Source organism: Xyrauchen texanus, chromosome 43 (assembly GCF_025860055.1).
Source record: "Xyrauchen texanus isolate HMW12.3.18 chromosome 43, RBS_HiC_50CHRs, whole genome shotgun sequence".
Classification (NCBI taxonomy): domain Eukaryota; kingdom Metazoa; phylum Chordata; class Actinopteri; order Cypriniformes; family Catostomidae; genus Xyrauchen; species Xyrauchen texanus.
Genome location: NC_068318.1, coordinates 29,927,784 through 29,948,055, shown reverse-complemented (window position 1 = coordinate 29,948,055; position 20,272 = coordinate 29,927,784).

Below are 20,272 nucleotides of genomic sequence, written 5' to 3'. Positions count from 1 at the left end.
CTGTACCAACAGACAACGCTGAGAACACATTACGCTGGTTATTGAATAAACCGGCCTCTCCCAGTAGAGTGCAAAAACATTGTTTGTAAATACATCAGAGGACGTGTACCGCAGGCAGGGTGGAGGGGGCAATTTTATCTGCACTTTTCATTTGATCTGTTCATTTGATCTGTCTTTGAGCCATGAAAATGATTACGATTAAATGGACAGCACTGGTATAGTTCACCCAAAAAAGAAAATTCCAGCCTGATTTCAAGAAAATTATCCAACGGTGGCAACATTTTTGCAAGATGATATTAAGTGGTTTATTACACGTATTGTGGATCGACCTCCCTACCATATATCCTAAACCTAACTGATAGTATTAGGAAAAAGCAAATGTGAGATGAAAAACACAATTGCCGCCATATATACGTCATTTTGTGGTGCTTCTATGACACCTTCAGCTCAAGTGTCGACTCGTGTACTCTTCAGAACTTCCCCTTTGCATCGCAAGTGCTGCATCTGTTGAGCTACCACACAATTTGATTACTCTCGAACAAGCTTGTAAATGTAGTTGGTTATGTAATGCAACCATTAAAATGTATCAGCTTACAAGTTACAAGCTATAGAAGAAGTGTTTACCCGTCATAAGATAACATTTTGTGAGAAACAGGGCGAAAAGTATTTATATAATGGTAATCTGCTGTTTTACTCGTGATTTTTGTGTACGGGAATAAGTTACTGTTGTTGTAGCACCTCTAGTGTTCATTTCAACAGGAAACTGCTGCAATGCATACATCGAGCTACGTAAAAATCATTTTACATAAATTTAAGTATAGTAACTTGATTCCATGATATCAGGTTTAAAAATTCTCTGTTACTCACATGAGATGTTAGGTGGATTATTTTACACTCAATCACCATTCATTTTCATTATATTGAAGAAAGTTATGCTACGAAAGTAAAGGGTACTAAGACTGACAATTGAATTAGCATAAATCATGCAGGTTTATAAAATAAGGAGATTAAATTATGATATATTAAAAATCTTTGATGAACTATATCAGGGGTATTCAATTCAGTCTGGACCGAGATCTAAATCTTTGTGCTAGTTATCTGACACCTGCCTAAGTGATTGTGTAAGCAGTATATGTGTATATGTGTGTCCAGCGTCTTCACCCATATTCCCTAGAGCTGAATGTGTTTATTCCTGCTCTATGAGCATTGCCTCTCTCCCCGTTATAGAGACACCGCTTAAAGCTTGATTAACTGTACGTGGTTGCAGGCGTGGTTATTTTAAAAACAGTAGCAAAGACACCACTACAGATACTGGCATTTTTCGTATAAACAGTGCAGAAAACAAAAATGAAGAAAACTGAACATCTGTCTGATGTGTGATTCAGATGGTTCAGCTAAGCCAGGTTTGTGTCAGGACAAATTAACGTGCCACCTTTAGACTATACCATCTAAATGTAGCTTTATTAATCAGCATGTTAGGAGACTTTCATAATAAACCAACAGATTTTTGTTCTAATTTTGTGAAAATTAATCAGAGATGTCATCATGGCATGGGTGGCAAGTAAAGCCTATTTATACTAAATTAAGCGTACAGTATTTTACTGTTATTTAAATTGTTTGTTTGTAGATTCTCACTTTAAGAAAAATAGAAAAATGGTCCATTCAGATTTTTATTACATTTATTAAATTGAATACCCCTGAACTATACCTTTAAGTTAAACATGCTTTGTACAATCATGTGCACCTTAAAATGAAGGGCATCAAATTAAATATGGCATCAACATTTTCATAATGCATGAATGTATATAAATGTCATGGGAGGATGGCCAACAATTCCAATGATCCAAAATGGGCATCAATTAAAAAAAAATACAAATAAATAATAAAAGCAATTGAAAAGAAAAAAAGGATAGGTCAGACTATAAAATCTGAACAGATGAATGTTTAGTGTTGGAATTTGAAATGTATTTAAAAGGGTCACGACGTACTCTTTTTTTTTTTTTTTTTTTTATCATTTTATTATCTTCCCTGAGGTCCACTTATAATGTCAGTAAAGTTTTTTTGCACCAAAACAGTCATCATTTAATAATATATGATAATTTTCCACCCTGTCTCTGGCCACAGTCACAGAATGAGTCACATTTTTAAAAGTTGTGCCTTTACCGCTCTTAAAAGATGCCGCACATCACCAGAAATGCATTGAAATGATCAAAGACATCCATCTAGTGCATGTTTACAAAAAACCAACAATTAAATATAGCACAGATGGGTGCAAAAACGTTCCAGAATGCTTTCAAAACAGCAAGACTCTGTGTAAGTCCCCCATAGATGAATCTCCCATGACAGGCTCATCTCCATCCTCTTCACCTGTGTGAATGAGCACCAGTGGGCGGGGCCAAGGGTGCACTGACAAAAAATATGCATTGATGTCTTGCTTAAGAGGCAGTCATACGCAGATGTATTTTGTCCTTGTGACGTCACAAGCTCCACAAATTCCAAATGGGCAGTTTCAACAGCCTGGTTTAAACAAATGCTCTTTTCTATTAAGGAGGAAACGTACCGGATGTTTTTATAGTACAATGACCTCTTATATGTCAAGATAAATTTTATTCCTCGTGTCATGACCTATTTAATAAAGAGAAACTGTACAATGTATACTGTATAGTTAGCTATTGATAATGTACATTCACTGCAATCAGGAGAGGGGGGGTTTAAATCAAAGTAGTTTCTGATCTTTAACCTTCACAACAGCTAAGCTATGATGTCTGACGTCTTCAAACAGGTGTTTGTGAATTAATCAGCATGGTGCTGTTTAGAGTGTCACTCTGTCAAGATCACACTAGAGGTCAGATATGATTAATAAAGTGACATGTGCCCCGGCACTTGCTCTTAGTCTGTATGAATTAGATTTAATTATGTGTGTCGTGTTTGATATCAAGGTCATTGTTGGTTTGGCATCCTTTCTGCTGTAACATGAAGAGGTCAACATGAAGTAGATCAAATGGGCCCATCTTTCATATCAATAGACACAGTTGTGTGAATACAACTAAAGCTAAGATTAACTGGTTTTGTGAGTTATATATGGGTTTCTTCAACTTCTGGGAATTTCATGTCCAAGGGGGTTGATATTTTGAATTTTTTTTAATGAAAAACTTAACCTTTTTCTTTTTGTTATATGATGGTTTCATGAGAACATATTTGGAGTCTTCTTACAAGGCCTTCATCATTTAATTTTTGTGTTTTTAAAGTGTCTTTTATGTATAGATTTTACAAAATAAATCTGTTAAATGTATAAAAATACAAATTATTAAATGTTTAAAACTATTACAATCTAAATAAATGGTGAAATAAACAAACAGTTTTAATATTTATTGTGTGTAAAGTATTTCTATCCATTATTTTTTTTAAATACCACTGTCCCCACATTTCCACCACACCAAACAATTTTTCCTCAAAAAAGTTTTTCAAACGTTAGTGTACTTGTGGAAAAAACGTGTCAGTGAAGAGCAGGCTTCAGATTAAATGAAATGAAACATAAAAGTGCCAAAAGATGACGCAAATCTAAATTATTTGTTAAAGTGGGCAATCCAGAAAGATGCAAAATAATAGAATGCATACATTCAAAATTTTTGACTGCTCGTTAATATGATTAAAACATTGAACAGCAATTAAAAACTGCTTAGTGCAAAGCAAATGAGTTTTATGAGCTCCCACTGGTGCAACAGAAAGTTGGAGAGTAAACTTAAAAAAAAATAAAAACTGTGCTCATTCTGGAACCCTTTATTGAAACTCGACTAATGTCTTTCATAAACACTGTCCTGCTAACTTTGCCCTAATCAGCACAAAGATCAAAGTAAAGAAAGAAGTTTTATTTGCTCATGGAAAACACACTAAGCAATTTATAATTTTAAACTGATTTGCATAGCCAGAGATCTGTTTTGAACCTCAACCAACTTTAACAATGGCAAGAAATTCTATGTTAACCATACAGTTAATGAGCTTATTTCAAATGCAGAATAGAGATGAATCATGATGAGCCTGTGAAAGATCCCAGGCAATCTGTGAGAGTGGTAATTAAGAAAGAAAGGTCTAATGAAGGCAGAAGGCATAAAGCTCCAAACACATAACTTCAAAGACATGTTCATGCTGACAGCTCCAACCAATTCTTTTGCATGATTAATTCTGTTAATACGATTCTGAAAAAATCCAGTGTGCCCACTATATTTTTAACCCAAAAATTTCCATTATGATACATGGATAAGAATTTACAAATTATACTTTATAGATATTGCACTCACAAAGAACATTTTATAGCTAGGCGATTCTCACAAAGCCTGTCAAGAAAAGATCCTGGTCATAATCAACTCCAAATCAAAAGTAAAAAATATAAAATTATATTTGCTTAACCTCGTGCATCCACATGTGTGGATGTTATATGTTGGCTTCGCTATATACAATGCATCATTTAAATGAATTTAAACTGACTGAATACCATTCACAAGACTCTACTCTGTCATTTAATGGTTAAACTACTGCCGCACCAAGTCAAGTGACAAGCATAACGTCGATTTCTATGAAGCATCACCAACAAAAGTGCCTCTGGAAAGAAACCTCTTTAAGTTTTTTTATTGAAACCTGTTTGGATGTAAAGAGTAGCTTCTCTATTTTCACTTGATATACCACTTGAAAACTTTTTTTCATTAATTTTTCACGAGTAAGCGTGCTGATAAACATGACGTTCACATACGTGGAAACTGGGACCTTATTCCCTCAAAAAGTTTCAATCATTTCAAAATGTACACATCTGTTGGGTCCTTTCTCAATTTTATTTTAACATGGTTGGCAGTGATTGGATGATGCTGGCCATTACTCTGAATAAGAATGATTTATTCAGCTTTATAGAAAATGAGCTTGTTTTTTGCTTGTTGATTAGGTGCTGCTTGTTACAAACAAAAAGAGAAATGGAAAATGTGCACAGCAGTCATGCTCGGGTCTCAGAAGTTTAAAGAAAATGAAGCCTAACTTAAGGACCATTAAGATTTTTGCATTGATATTATTTTCAGAAAACTTTAGCACATTTTACCCTCCAACTCAGGGCCCCAGACTAGAAAATTTACTAAGGAGCCATTGGCTCCTAAACTGAAACATCAAGGAGCTAAATGGCTATTTTCAGTCACCAAATCACAGAATTGCTTGATTTAGATTGCTGTTCAGAAACAAGATAGAAAGCCAAAGGAAATCTGCTGATAATAACCCAATAATCTGAGGTTTAATATACAGTACGTATAGTTGAGAAGTAGGGCTGCAACAAACTATTATATTGATAATCGATTAATCAAACGATTATTCAACAATTCGCCGATTATTGCAACGATCAATCAGTAGCTCTTAACCGATTATTCAGCTGACTTAAATGCTTGTATAAAATGTGCTTACTAACACCGAAAAGGAAAAAATATATTTTAAAAATACCTCTAAATGACATTCGTTGAATTAAAAGGAAGAAAAAAAACATATTCTTAAGTTTAATTAAGCAAAGAAATTCACTGCAACAAAATCCTATTTTTATCAAATGTGTTTGTCTCTTTTTCCATTTCAAATTGTCAAAAAATCCTTAAAACAAAATACATTTACTTACGAAGCAACATATAAGATATTTAAACTTGCTTTAAAAGAGTGTCTCTCAAATATATGTGTATTTTGTATAAATGTGCATTTTTTCACTTGGTTATAATTCTGCAAGTGCAGTAAAGACAAAATATACTTATATTCAAGATCTATTCTCTAAAAGCAAGTTTAAATATTGTATATGCTGCTTCTCAGGTGAATGCATCTTTTTTTAAAGGATTTTTAGATATATTAAAATATTTGTATTTTTTATTTTATATTTAACATTCTCGGATAAAAAAAATTATTCTGCAGAATAGCTGCTAAAGAAAATGTATGTTGTTTTAAATGAGTTTTAGATATTTATATTGGAAAACAAGCCAAAATTTCAATTTCAAATTAGATTTTTCCAACAATTCAAGTGGTTTTCGGTTTGAAGATAAGGAGGCAATAATGTTTGTATGTGTACACACCACACACCTAATTATGTTGTTAATGAGGGTACCACAGAATCAAGCAACACATACAGCCCTCCTCAGTCACAGATGCTATCTCACAAGTTCATCAGGTTTAAACCATGGCTGGATGCCATCATGTACGTAAGCAGACGACAAATCATTTACCTACATCATTACTATAGCAACCCATGTACGCCAGACAACAACTATTCTGCCTGAATATCTGAACAGATTTTGAGCTTCTCGTTCGAAAATAACAATTCGGGCAGACAGTCTAAAACATTTCATTTGAAAAACAATACACAGAATGGATTAAACAAGCACTTGAAGACATGAGCCAAGATACAAGCATTCATGATGAGGTCTTTGTCTCCACCCTGTGTTAAGAATTGACACTACTACCACCACAAATTACAGCAAAATCTTCAATATACGTATATATAAACATGTTTTTTTAATGTTGTTCCCTAAATATATTCTCAATAACTAGGGAAAGACATACAGTACACTAAAAAATGTATATGATGTTTAATGTAACAACAGACAGACAGGGCCATCCAAAATATAAGACTGCAGTTCCTCTTGATGACCAACAGAGAACAGAGAGGGATCATGAATTGAGATTCACACTTCAGTTTGACTGCTCCATGAAAAGGTTACACATAGCTGATGCAGTTCTACCCAAGAACGCCAAACTGTGCATGTGTCAGAATGAATAGTATCTTGGCTGAAATGTATTTTTACAAAACAATGCAAATGTCAAGCTGCATTTCAAAGGGGAAAAATAAAGGTTTTTACAACAACAACGAAATATTTATTTGATATAGTGAAAACTTAATATTTTCCTTTTCAGCATTTAAAATGATTTGTTATTTATATTTATCTAATTTATTATGAGTACAAATGCAAATATAACTGGATTTTTACATTTTCTGAAGAAAATGTTAGTGGTGCTTGGCTCATACAAAACTCACTACCACAAAACTAATGTGTTATGGGTGGTTGCTAGGGCTTTGCTATGCAGTTGCTAGGATGTTCTAGGTGGTTGTTTACTTGCCCAAGTCAAACCAGCTCACCAGCATGCTTCTATGATAAGTAATATGCAATATGATATGTGATATTGATGCCTGTCTTGGCAAACACTACCAATCACAGCTCTGATATAAATGAAGTAAAACAGGAGTTCAGCCACAAAAAGCAATATCATTTTGGTCTTTCCTACAAAACTATAAAAAAAGAACACAAATATTGGATATGTCCATTTCAAATCAACACCGATTGCCTTGCCCAGAAATTCTGAGGGGATGCACAAATTATGGCATATTGTTCACAGATAAAAGGTAATAAGTGCTCTGTGCACATGTATCAATAGCTATTGTATTCTTCAGACATTAAGAAAAAATACATTTTAATGCATGTATGAAAAAAATGAATCAATAAATCCAGCATTATTGGCATTGAACATGACTGTAGCCGCCAACCAGCGCACAGTGTCTGTAAAGTGCTATTGATGTGCATGACTCACGCCCCAGATTCCTGAAATTGCAGTGCCCGTGGAAGCACTGGCTCTTTTATTTGAGAGCGGACTGATTGAATCTCACAAGACATAAAAACGATGCCAGATTATTCATAATTACTGGGGACAAGTCTGGAAGATTCTTCTGTCGTTGCCATCAACACAACAGTAAATGCACTGCAGGTGTTTCTTGGTATGGATGTGTCAAAGAATTTGCATTTAAAACAAATTATTCTGACTGAAAAGGAGGGCATGTGGCAGCAATTCAAATGTCTTTTTAAGAGACACTATAAATTAAAACTCACTGGTGCTACGAATATAAGCATTAAACGCAGACTGCCCAACAATATAATATGCATTTATTTTGGTTACTGACAGTAGTCTATAATTGCAATTAAAGGAGTGATTTTAACATTTAATAACAATATGATCATTGTCATAATAATCTATACCCGTTGTTCTCACCTGGGTTTGATTCAGGATCCAAATTATATATTGGACATCAAGTGGCACCCCGACACAGTAAAGAACCCCATGTTTAACATAGTCTGGTTACTTTGTGTTGTTTTGGGCGTGGTTTTTGAGAAGGAGGGCATGTTACATAACCCGTCCATCTTGGCAACTGTCTAATCTGTGACAGATATATTTGCACCAAAATATTGTAGAGTTTAATTGGACACACAGCCTTTATGCACCATTACATTTACCTTTGCACAGCTAAATTAATGGCAAAATACAGTCATCTCAATGGGAATTGCACGATCTGGAATTTTGGTCACAATCCAACCTCCGGTGGTGAAGGATTTTCCAGCGCAAACTTCTTTGCTGCAGAATTTTGCCATGGAGGGGTAAATGTGACCGCGCTTCATAACATCAACAAAAAAAGATATGGAAAGCATTTTTTCTCCTTTTTAAAAGTCGAAAAGCATATTTATTTAGCTGCTCTAACTAAGCATGATTATATAGATACATTTTATAATTTGCATTTAGCACACAGTGCTGCATAAAGTGTCAGATTCTTACGTCAAATCAGTAAATGTGTTAATCAAAATTTTGAAAAATTAAAAGTTTAACGTGTTCATTTAACTCATCTTCATTATTGTTGACTAAATAAAAAAAACATTTTGTCAACTAACTTTTTTGGCTATAATTTCATTAACAAGATTAACACTGCATCTGATCCATTTTTGGAAAATGTAAACTGTACTGCTATAAATCAAACCCTATTTTTGGTATGAATATCATCATTAAATACAGTCAGTACGTCATTTAAAATCCATTTAATTTCATTATTGATGCTATAAATGCACAAAAAGGGGTGATTTTAACAATATGATCCATGTCAAAGCACTGATCCTAATAATACTCCATACTAAAGGCTCAAAAAGATGGCTACCGGTGTTTGAACATTCTGATAGCAACCAACACAGAGACACAGCAGAGGCCTTATTAACACCTATGTTCTCTCCAGCACGACACCAAGAGAGAATGTCTACCTGTCCTGAGTATGGGTCTGTCTGACGGGAAAAGTCACCACGGATACAGCCGCAGGACTTATCTGCAGCCTCATTAAGAGCCTGCATGTGTTCTGTGCAGGAAATGTGCCTTTTTTCTGCTTCCTTCTTCAGACACATTTACACTATTTCAGCAATGTCAGCTGTGATTGCAATGTCACTGAACTGACGAATAGCTGTTCATATTTAATAGCTGGAACATTATCTACTGTCACTGCCATAATTTTTGTGACCTTTGACAACTTCTGGATTGTGGCTACGTTGTTCATTTCAGGCTAGTGACAATTTAGGAAGATTATTTGCACATTTTGAAATGTTTCGCTAAATGGCTCACATTATATGTGGACTGCCATGATGAGTGCAGATATGTTCGGAAAGGCATAATACATACAATGGACGGGTGACATACCGCTTAAATAGATATACTGGTAGAAATATGTGAACCAGTAGAAATTTTGGAGTATCGTTTATTTTGCGGAAATGCAAAATGCAAGGTTGTGCTACAAATGAATTAAATTATTATCATTATATTATTTTCATCTGTTATTAGTTACTTTTGCATTATTTTTGCATTAAAAGATTAATTTATTTAATTTAACACCTTGCATTTATACCTTGTTTATAACCGCCAAAACATTTCCAGTGTCCACTGGAAGGCTAAATCCAAAACAATGTGATGGAGGTGTTTGTTTTAGAGTCAAAACAAACGTGTAAATTAAGTAGGGTTGGGCGACGTGGCAAAAAAATAAAATAACTCGTAACTTATGGGCAATTCCATTGATCAACTTTTAAATTTACTCCAACATGATTCAATTAACATGTTCTTTATTCAAATGCAAGTCAACCTGTTAGAGAACTCAAAGTTCTTTTCTTTATAGGAAACATAATCTAGGTGTGCAAAAAAAATCCACAAAAAATTGCACCAAACAGGAAGTATGAATACCGAATAGGTATTAATTTTTATCTAAACCAAGTCTATCTAGAAAGTTATCTAGAAATGATCAAGTTTATTTAGAAAGTACTTATTGTATATCAAACAATTTGTATGTATAATCATAAACAGCTGCCGATAGAGTCCAGGGCACATAGCGCCCAATAGCAGTACATGCTGAGCAGCGCAGCAATATGAAATAATTTATTATTCGCAAAGTTTGTAAAAATTTTCCCTTTCCAAATGTTGGCTATAGATGCAGTATACTAGAAACACATCACAGAACAAAGTAATGATTAGCAATCTATCTGAATCATCATGGTAAAAGGATTGGTTGATGTTTGATTCTGCCATACAGTAAATAGCATATAGGCCTAGTATAGCAGTATGCAGAACACAGTACACTTGTAATCCATTATGAACAGGAGCCTGGCTCCCATCAACAGCATCTGCAGTGCAGGACACATTAAGGACTCGATTCATTTAATAAAACAATTAAAAAAGACAAAAATCTGGATTGAGTCGAGATGGGTTTAACATTTCTGACTGAAGGAGTTTGTCTTTGAAATGGAAAAACATTTCTCAAAGGTATAGGGTAGAAAATAAATGCCCAGCTCTGTTAAATGGCAACATTCAGTCCTGGGAGGCAAGAAAAGTCATTATTATACATTTACTTCACATCAGCATAATACCATTCAATTACTATCAGGGGCACCTCTATTTACTTTGTTCGAGAGTGGGATTGGAATTTAAATCCGAAGACTCAGTAATACATAAAAAAATATTTCAAACTGAGCCAGAGTTGCTCATTAAAAGTGTCAGTTTGAATTTGCAGCCACATACGGTCTGGATCTTGTTCTGTTCTCTGCATTCTGACCTCGGCAAGACATTGATAACAATGAAATCAAGGGTATCTTTGGAAAGGTCATCATATTACTAGTTTTTGCAGTATGTATACTCCTTTGCACATTATGCAGTCAATATTATTTGCAATTTTTTTATGAAATTAATACAATTACCAAATCATTAAAATCATTACTGCAAGAAAATAAATTATGCAAAATTATAAATGCAATATGCAAGTAACAACACTGGCAAAAAATGTGTAATTCACAACCAAAACACACTGCATGGAATACTGGGCTATTTGAATAATGTTATACTTTCATTTCCAGTCAAAAGAATGATGTTTGTACCATCTCCTTCTCGACTTATTATTTAAACAGAATGAAAAAAGTTACAAAATGTTACCCAAAATGGGATAAATAAAAAATATATATTTATTTCCAAGAAGATAATTATACTGCACTTGCTTTTCGTTCCTACCCTCACCTATGGTCATGAAGGTTGGGTCATGACCGAAAGAACTAGGTCGCGAGTACAAGCGGCCGAAATGGGCTTCCTCAGAAGGGTGGCGGGCTTCTCCCTTAGAGATAGGGTGAGGAGCTCAGTCATCCGTGAGGAGCTCGGAGTAGAGCCGCTGCTCCTTTGCGTTGAAAGGAGTCAGTTGAGGTGGTTTGGGCATCTGGTAAGGATGCCCCCCTGGCCGCCTCCCTAGGGAGGTGTTTCAGGCACGTCCAGCTGGGAGGAGGCCTCGGGGAAGACCCAGGACTAGGTGGAGAGATTACATCTCCACACTGGCCCGGGAACGCCTCGGGGTCGCCCAGTCAGAGCTGGTTAATGTGGCTCGGGATAGGGAAGTTTGGGGCCCCCTGCTGGAGCAGCTGCCCCCGCGACCCGACTTCGGATAAGCGGTTGAAGATGGATGGATGGATGGATTGCTGAAATAAACATTTAGCAAACTAAAGTGAGGTCATGTGACAACAATATAGCATACTAAAGTTTGAAATGTTGATCATTGCATAATGCATCCTTATACTCGTTTTACATACTATTTTAAATAGTATTCAGTATAGTATAGTATAGTATAGTATAGTATAGTATAGTAAGAAGTAAGCTGGGATTATTAAAAGATCTGCAAAATATTAGGACATTTCTCACAAACTTGAATTTAAAAATAACCGTATTTATTAGATAAGTCAACACTACACTCAAATCCAAAAAATATGTTAGCCTAGTTTTTTAATTTACACATTTTAATTTTATAACAAAATTCTATCAAATTGGATTATGTTATGTTTAAAAAAAACTCTAATAAAACTTAAAATATTTCGTTTTTTATTTAATTTAATATTACTCAATTTGATTTGATGGGATTGTGTTATGAAATTGAAATGCGTAAGTCTTAAAATAATATTTTGCGCTCATTATCTGGAATGAAACATAATGGGATCATGTGATAACCATGTATCATATTATTGACTAAAGTTGATTAGCATACTGCATGCAGTTTATAGTAGGCAGTATACAATACTGCATAGTTTTAGGACCGCATAATTATGGCAAAAATCATGATTGTCAATTATTTCCCTTGATATTTTAATTGCAATTCATTATTAGAATTAACGTTAAATGTTTTTTTTTTTGTGTGTGTGGGGCATCTGCATGCCATATTCTTTTTGTAGGCTGCATTCAAAACATTTATATTCTTGCCATTTTATACAAGTAAATAATTTTTGAAAAATGAAAAACTAAACTACTAATCAAATTTTAAATGTATGTGCTTGGTTTACAACCCCCCACAATTTTTGTAGATTTTTTTTTCTTCATATTTACAAACATACAATAATGTCTTTTAGGCCTTTATAATAGCAAAGTACATAATAAATAACATAGCTTATGTTAAATGTAAAAATATATATATAAATATAAAACAGCAGGTACATTCATGGCAACTTGTTTGAATGTATTTCTGGTATTGTCCTCTAGTGTAATATTATCAAAATGCATCATATTTCAGGTGTTGGAGCAATTCACCAATGATGATGACAGGGTTCGTACATGACACGATCTCCTGTTGTCTGCCCTGTGTTTCACCTGTCACATGTCACAAACTACATTTCCCATGATTCCCGGCCCTCATCACTGCCAGCCCTGTGTCATTGTTCTCACCTGATTGTCATTTGTCATCATCATGTCTCCTGTGTATTTAAACCCTGCTGTTTCTCCATTCCCCTGTCGTTCGTTAATGTTTGCTCACGTTGAATGTAGATGTTTGTTCGGTGTTACCTTGCCCTCCGTGGATGTTTCCTCAACCCATGTACCCCTTTGGATGTCTTTCGTGTTTTGGTTTTATTTTCCCATTGTGGACGTTTTATTTGTTCCTGTGTTTGTTTAAGTTATCTTTGCAAAATAAAACTGCATTTAGATCCACACCCCCCGTCTGCCTTCTCCTGCCTTCATTACAGTACAGATGTTTCAAAGTTAAATTCAAGGACTTTTCAAGCACATTTTTATTTGTTTTCAAGGACTACGCTCAAGATGTTATTAAAACAAATAATTTTTGATAATCTTTAATACAAATATTTTAACCATTCTGTTCATTTAAAACTTATTTTAAAGCTTTCTTTAAACAAGGGGGCACTAGACGGCTGACAAAACTGAATCCTCTATTGATCTGCATTCAGATCATTCAAAACGTTTTACATCTCATAAAAAATTTTCACTCTGGAGAGTAAATTGTAATTAAAACTGATAGTTGCAAGAATTCATACTTGTTAAATCCACCCCGGCAGTAGTTGCAAAATATATTTTTTAAATCCTCCAGTAACAATTTATTGTGATTGGCCCATTCTGAACAGCACTGCCAAAAGTAACAGGTGTCATGTGACGTCGCCATCTATGCGCTGCCTGCTTTCAGCAGTGGTCTAGTGGACTGTCTTCGTGTTTTGCCAAAAATATATAAATACATTACATTTATTAAAAGATTTAAGCAATGTGTTTTAAGATTTTCTATAATTCAAGAACTTTTTAAGCACCTAAAAATGGTAAAATTTGCTATTTTCAAGGGTTTTCCAGGACTTAAATTTGAAAAAGCCAAATTCAAGTACTTCAAGCACTTCAAGCACCTTGTATGGACCCTGTGATGATCAATAACCTTTAATCTTGTCTGACAGGCTCATTTGGCAATTCATTATCCATGAAACTGCACTTGTCACAAACATGAAGACACGTCGACCCGATATTGATCCTAGACACTTACATTGTCCGCTTACTGTACATCGTCAACGAGCATCAGAATAGCCTATCAATCTTACAATACAAATTTAACCATGAATTATGCTGAAATAACCATTCTGAGAATATATTCTTCTCTCCACAATTGTACAGAGCGGTTATCTGTGTTACTATAGACTTTGTCAATTCAAACCAGTCTGACCATTTTCTGTTGACCTCTCTCATCAACAAGGCATTTACGTTCACAGAACTGCCGCTCATTGGACGTTTTTTGTTTTTGGCACGATTCTGAATAAATTCTAGAGACTGTTGTGTGTGAAAATCCCAGGAGTTACAGAAATATTCAAACCATCCCATCTGAAACCAACAATCATCCATTCAATTATCTAATCAGCCAATCATGTAGCAGCAGCTTAAAATAATGCAGATATGGGTAAGGAGCTTCAGTTAATGTTCACAAAAAAATGTGATATCAGTGATTTGCGTGGCATGATTGTTGGTGCCAGATGGGCTGGTTTGTGTATTTCTGTAACTGCTGATCTCCTGGGATTTTCACACACAACAGCAGTGCATTGGATGGAAATGCCTTGTTAATTAGAGAGCTCAACAGAGAACGGCCAGACTGGTTCAAACTGACAAAGTCTACGGTAACTCAGATAACCGCTCTGTACAATTGTGCTGAGAAGAATATAATCTCAGAATGCAGTTCTGAGATCCAGGTTGGTGCTGTTTTGGCGGCACGAGGGGGACCTACACAATATTAGGCAGGTGGTTTTAATGTTGTGGCTGAATGGTGTAGATTTGCAAGTGCATATGACACATTTTGAGCGTGCACTGTTGCACACGCACTCTCTGAGCGAGAGCAGGGAGATTTCATAAAGCAGTGTATATTTGAGAGCAGCTGACCAGTTTTGAGCAAGAGCAACCGGTACATGAATGTGCTTTTGCATGATATGCATGCGTTCATGACATTAACAGTGTTATAATGACATAGAGCTACAGTCTATTATGCTGGACTATGGTCTATTAAGCCAATCATTTTCATTTTCACCATACATTTTTATAGTATTTGTGTATGTTTTGATTTCACTTGGTGAATTTATCATCAATCTCCATGCCTCCCCTGACATACACTGGCGCCCCCCTGGTGAGGCACGCCTCCCAGTTTGAAAACCATGGGTGTACACCTAAATCAAATGCTGTAACTGACACTATTCATTATTGATTAATTGTGCCCACTGTAATTGTATTCTCATTCTCGTTTAAATGTTTAATTAACTGTGCAGTCCTACACTAGTATTCCATTCCAAACATAGACCAAGCCATTTCAGTACTGTGTGTGTAGAACTTGTTTACTCTAAAACCTGCAGTCAAGACTTCGAAATGAGTGTGCTTCTCATTTCTCACTCTCCCTTACTTTTTGCTTTCATTCTCTCTCTCTCTCTCTTGTCGCCTGTCAAGGCAGCTACACAGGTCCCTAGGCTGTGGTGGGTGACCTTCAACTCTGAGGCAAGAGCACCTCGGGCCTTTTGTTAGCCAGTAAAGAGCATTACAGCTGGAAACATTGACTTCCTCTCAGCATGCCCTACACTCACACACTTCTCCCCTGGGAAGTAAAGACAGCACATAATGTGAGCTGCCACATTGCGCACCCATCCACCCCCCCCCCCCGACCCCAGATATTGTCCACCTTTTCCTGCAGCACCGACTCAATTAACAGCTTTTTCTCCCAGTGGTGCACACAAGAGAAGAGTGTAGAAACCTGAGCTTGAGACATCGCACATGATTTTATTGTTATCGGTGTGACCAACAAACAAAAGTCTAACCACGAATCTCTTTTTTTTCACTTTGAAGGGGTGTTTTTTTCTACACTTCCGTAGCATTTTTTCCCTAAACCCCATTTGTTTAGTCAAGGTGTCGTGTGCCAAGAACAATTGCAATTTAGCTTTTTATGATTTCAATTTTACACCCTCTATCTAAATCTTAGAATTAAATATTGCAACAATTCCAGGTTTGTTTTGAGTCGGACATGATGAGATCAAAGACTTCTGGTTTAGTTAGTTTCTTTCTCTTAAAAGAAACACCTGATTAGAGCTATTTGTTCAGGAGGTAGCGCTTTATTTATTGCTGCATAGATTTAAAAGAACCGAATCATAAGAGTCATTAGTTTGGGAATCCGGCTAAACTGATCGTGATGTATGTTTCACGCTATGGATTAAAAAGAACTGGCTCATACGAGTAATTTGTTCAGGAATCAGACTATTCTGGTAACGCTGTATGTTTTGTGCTGCTGATTCAATAGCGTTGTTGCAGTGATGCTGAATGTCAGTGCAGGAAACACTGTCAATGTATTTTAGAGTTCCTTCTGCATTGGATGAAAAATGCTCATTAAACAACTAATAACATAACCCGAAAGTCATGAATATCACTCGCTGTCATTTAGTATAAAAAATGTAACTGGTTCTCTGTTCTCAAACTTGACTGGGACATCAATACAGCAGCTTAGATTCAACAAAAAGTCCAGTGTATTTTCAAGTCAAGTCAATTTTGAACATTATATGTTTATAGTACATATTTTTTATAACTTCAACCTTATAAAACCACAAAATCATAAATTGCATTTTGCTAATCAAAGCTTAATAACTTGTGAAGAATATAATATCCTATAACGCGCGTCAGTCAAATTAAATTGGAAGACTAATTTCCTGAGAGAAGCACGTCACAATTAACACCATCCTGTGAAACATGAGAATGAAACGCAGGTGTAAAGTGTCAGCGCACACCGCAGGAGTGTTTATGTCTACATTTGCATATCCGCATCTGATTCCCCTGGTTTCCTATAGATCTCAGCGTTAGTGGAGCCTTTTCAAAGTAAAACGTTCAGAAAGACTTCAGAAAGTACTAAATGTTTAAAATCATCAAGAAATGCGAGGAAAGCAGGTCATGTACACTTCAAATAAGGTGCAAACCAGACACTTTTCTTGTCTTTCAGTGTAAGACATCTGGTCATAAGTTCTGCCTTGGAGATCTCTTCCAGATGGTTAGTGTACAATAATAAACACTTTTCTGGCTTCTATTGTCCCTCAGCTGTAAATTTACAGAGTAACTAAGACTAAGAGACAGATCAATTTAACTTTGAGTCACATTCACTTGAGAAAAACAAATATGAGGTATGTGATTGGTCAAACTAATCTATTTTCTGCCAACTTCAGTCCAAATCTAGTGTGTTTCTGACTTTGGCAAAAATGCCTAATTATCAATTTTTCACAGCTCCAGTAGTATAACATTCTCCCTGGTGTGATTCCTCAGCTTTGTCCTGCAGTCACTTTCATGGTGCTCTCTTTCATTCACTTTTTGAAGCCTAACTGTCTGTAAATGACCTGTGCCCTGCCCCATAAAAGAGTGCATAAAACAGCTTCCTGACGTTGATTTGATGGTTAACACTGGAAGCGGTCACGCTGAAATAACAGGGTTGAAAGTGGTAACGGATCTGGATTAAAACAAGGCTGCGGGAGATCTCAGACATTTAATTCAAACCTTTCGGTGCCTTTGCTGAGCTATATGAAGAGCGATTCCTTAAATCATATATCATTTATATAAAACACATTATAGGTTATCAGTTCATAAACACTTTTCACACTCTTTCACATACAGTGCTATCTTATGACACTTTTACTATAGCGCATACATTTAAACATTTGCCTTACATAACCAACTACATTTACAATCTTGTTTGTACATGGTAGCTAAACTGATAGAGCATTGTGCAAAGGACTGTGTTCCTAAAGAGCACACAATTCGACACATGAGCCAATGGTGTCATAGAAGCACCACAAATGAAGTGGTTACTTCAGCAATTGTTTTTCATCTAACATTCGCTTTTATGACACCATCGGTTAGGTTTCGATTAAAGGTTTAGGGAAGGGAGGCTTTGTTGATTTAAAACTCAAAAACTAGAGCATTAACCTTAAAAACCTCATAAGTTTGGGAGAAAATGTAACTCGCAGGTAGCAACATTCTCACAATTTTTTTCCAATGTTAAAAGAACCTAGGTAAACAAATTTTTTTTATAGTTCCCACAAAAAAACATTCTTGCAGTATGAATAAATGTATCAGCCTGATCTCACAGTGATATCGGAAAGAGTAGACCAACTTTTCTTTCGTCAAAATCAGTATAAGTTGACAGAAATTTCGAAACACTGCCCCCAGTGGCCAAAGCAGTATGCGTAGTAGAGCATATGGGCACGTGTGAGCTCCATTTATGTCCAGGAGAGGTTGCCAAAAGCTAGTAGTGAAGCAAGTTGTTTTCAGCTTTTTCAGGATGTTATACAATAAAGAGAAAAGCATGTATTTATAGATTCTTTCCCCAACCCAAACCTTAACATAACCATTAGTGGAGTAAAAAAGTAATGTTAGAGGGAAAAGGGAAACCTCCAAATCATGCTCATCATTGATTATTCAAATGTGATTACTAGTCTCCCATGCAGCTGATACAACGTGCTGCCGATCACGCCAGGTGGAAAGGTAAACACAATGAAACCACTGCAAACATGTATGATAAGAATTTTGTATGTGAGCGTGTTTGCATACAGTCGCAGATCCTAGGGTACAAAAACTATTGGAAACATTATGCCGACTTCACATGTGATCATGTTGAAACGTATACCATATAGATACAGCAGTGTACCTGTTATATACATATTCACTCACTATTAATGCATTACTTATCAACATTCCTAAAATACTACGCTGTCAATCCAATAAAATGAGAGCACATTATGATAACCTTTAAACAATGTTACACTCACATTATAGAACTGGACATTTTTAAAGAATGGGTCATCCAAAAAATGAAAATTCTGTTAACATTTATTCACCCTCATGTTGTTTCAAACCCATATGACATACTTAACTTTGGTGGAACACACACACAGGAAAACATTGCATCTTTCTTACATACAGCAAATGTAAATGGTGACTGAGACTGCCATTCTGCCTAACATCATTTATGTTCCATGGAAGAAATTCGGAATGACATACGGGTGAGTAAAAGATGGCATAATTAAAATGTTTGGCTGAACTAAACCTTTAACATATCTACAACCACAATGGAATGTTTTGAAAAGATCATCCATTTGTTAGCTGGAATGAAGGTTACCACTGAACCTGGAAACCACTGAACCTAGCGATTGGCATTACACCAAACCATGATTCGTTTCTATCGTAATTATACTGGCTTCAGAAGCTCCGGGGAATGAATGAAACCAGGTTCCTGTATGCACATACAAAGAAGATGAGGGATCCATGCCAAAAAGCCTGCTCAGGCATTTGGATGTGATTTTGTTACGAGGTAACACTGAGTGTTGGCAACTGCACTAACTCAGATGAAGAAATTATATAGCTTGTCCTACCCACACAATCTGTGCAGAGGATGAAGTGCTGCAGGCACATTTTTGCCATGCTGTACAGTAAAAGATGTGAAATCAAACTGCTGAGGAATTCACAGCAATGTGCACTCTATACACGCGTCCTTATTTAACAAGCATACTAAACTGAAGATAATTGTTTTCACTGCTTACTGTAGTGCAAGCGCTCATTCACACAGGACCACATTATCAGGAGGGACAAAAACATCCCCAAACACTCAAGACCCCATCTATTTCTCATCAGTAGCTCAGCCAATGAGGGCTTAAAGAGTGCACTGTACCATGTAGTTATTCCAGGGTTTACAATCTCTTGTTCCAAAGCCTGTTTTTTTCATGCAATCACATACTGAACATTGTGTGTTCTAAAATAAATTGGTCCCTTGGGGGCACCAAGCACAGACAAATTAGCCTGCCAGCCCTCCCTAATGCAAGACGTTGACAACAACAAAAAGTAGACTGCATATGATGGATGAAATGTTGTATTTGCACACTCTAGGCTCAGGCTAGGCTGCTTGAATCGTAACTTGCATCTTCCTTAAAGCACCCCTGATTTCATAGCTACTCTTGCCTGGATTCAATCTGCCACAAATTTGGCCCACAGGATCTTCCTAAATAATGCACCATCGCATTACGAAAATGTAGATCAGTGAGGCTGCAGGCTATTAGACGTTTACTCTTGAAATAGAAGCATGCATACAGACCATCTGTTATTGAATCATGGGCAACATTTCATAATTAAATGT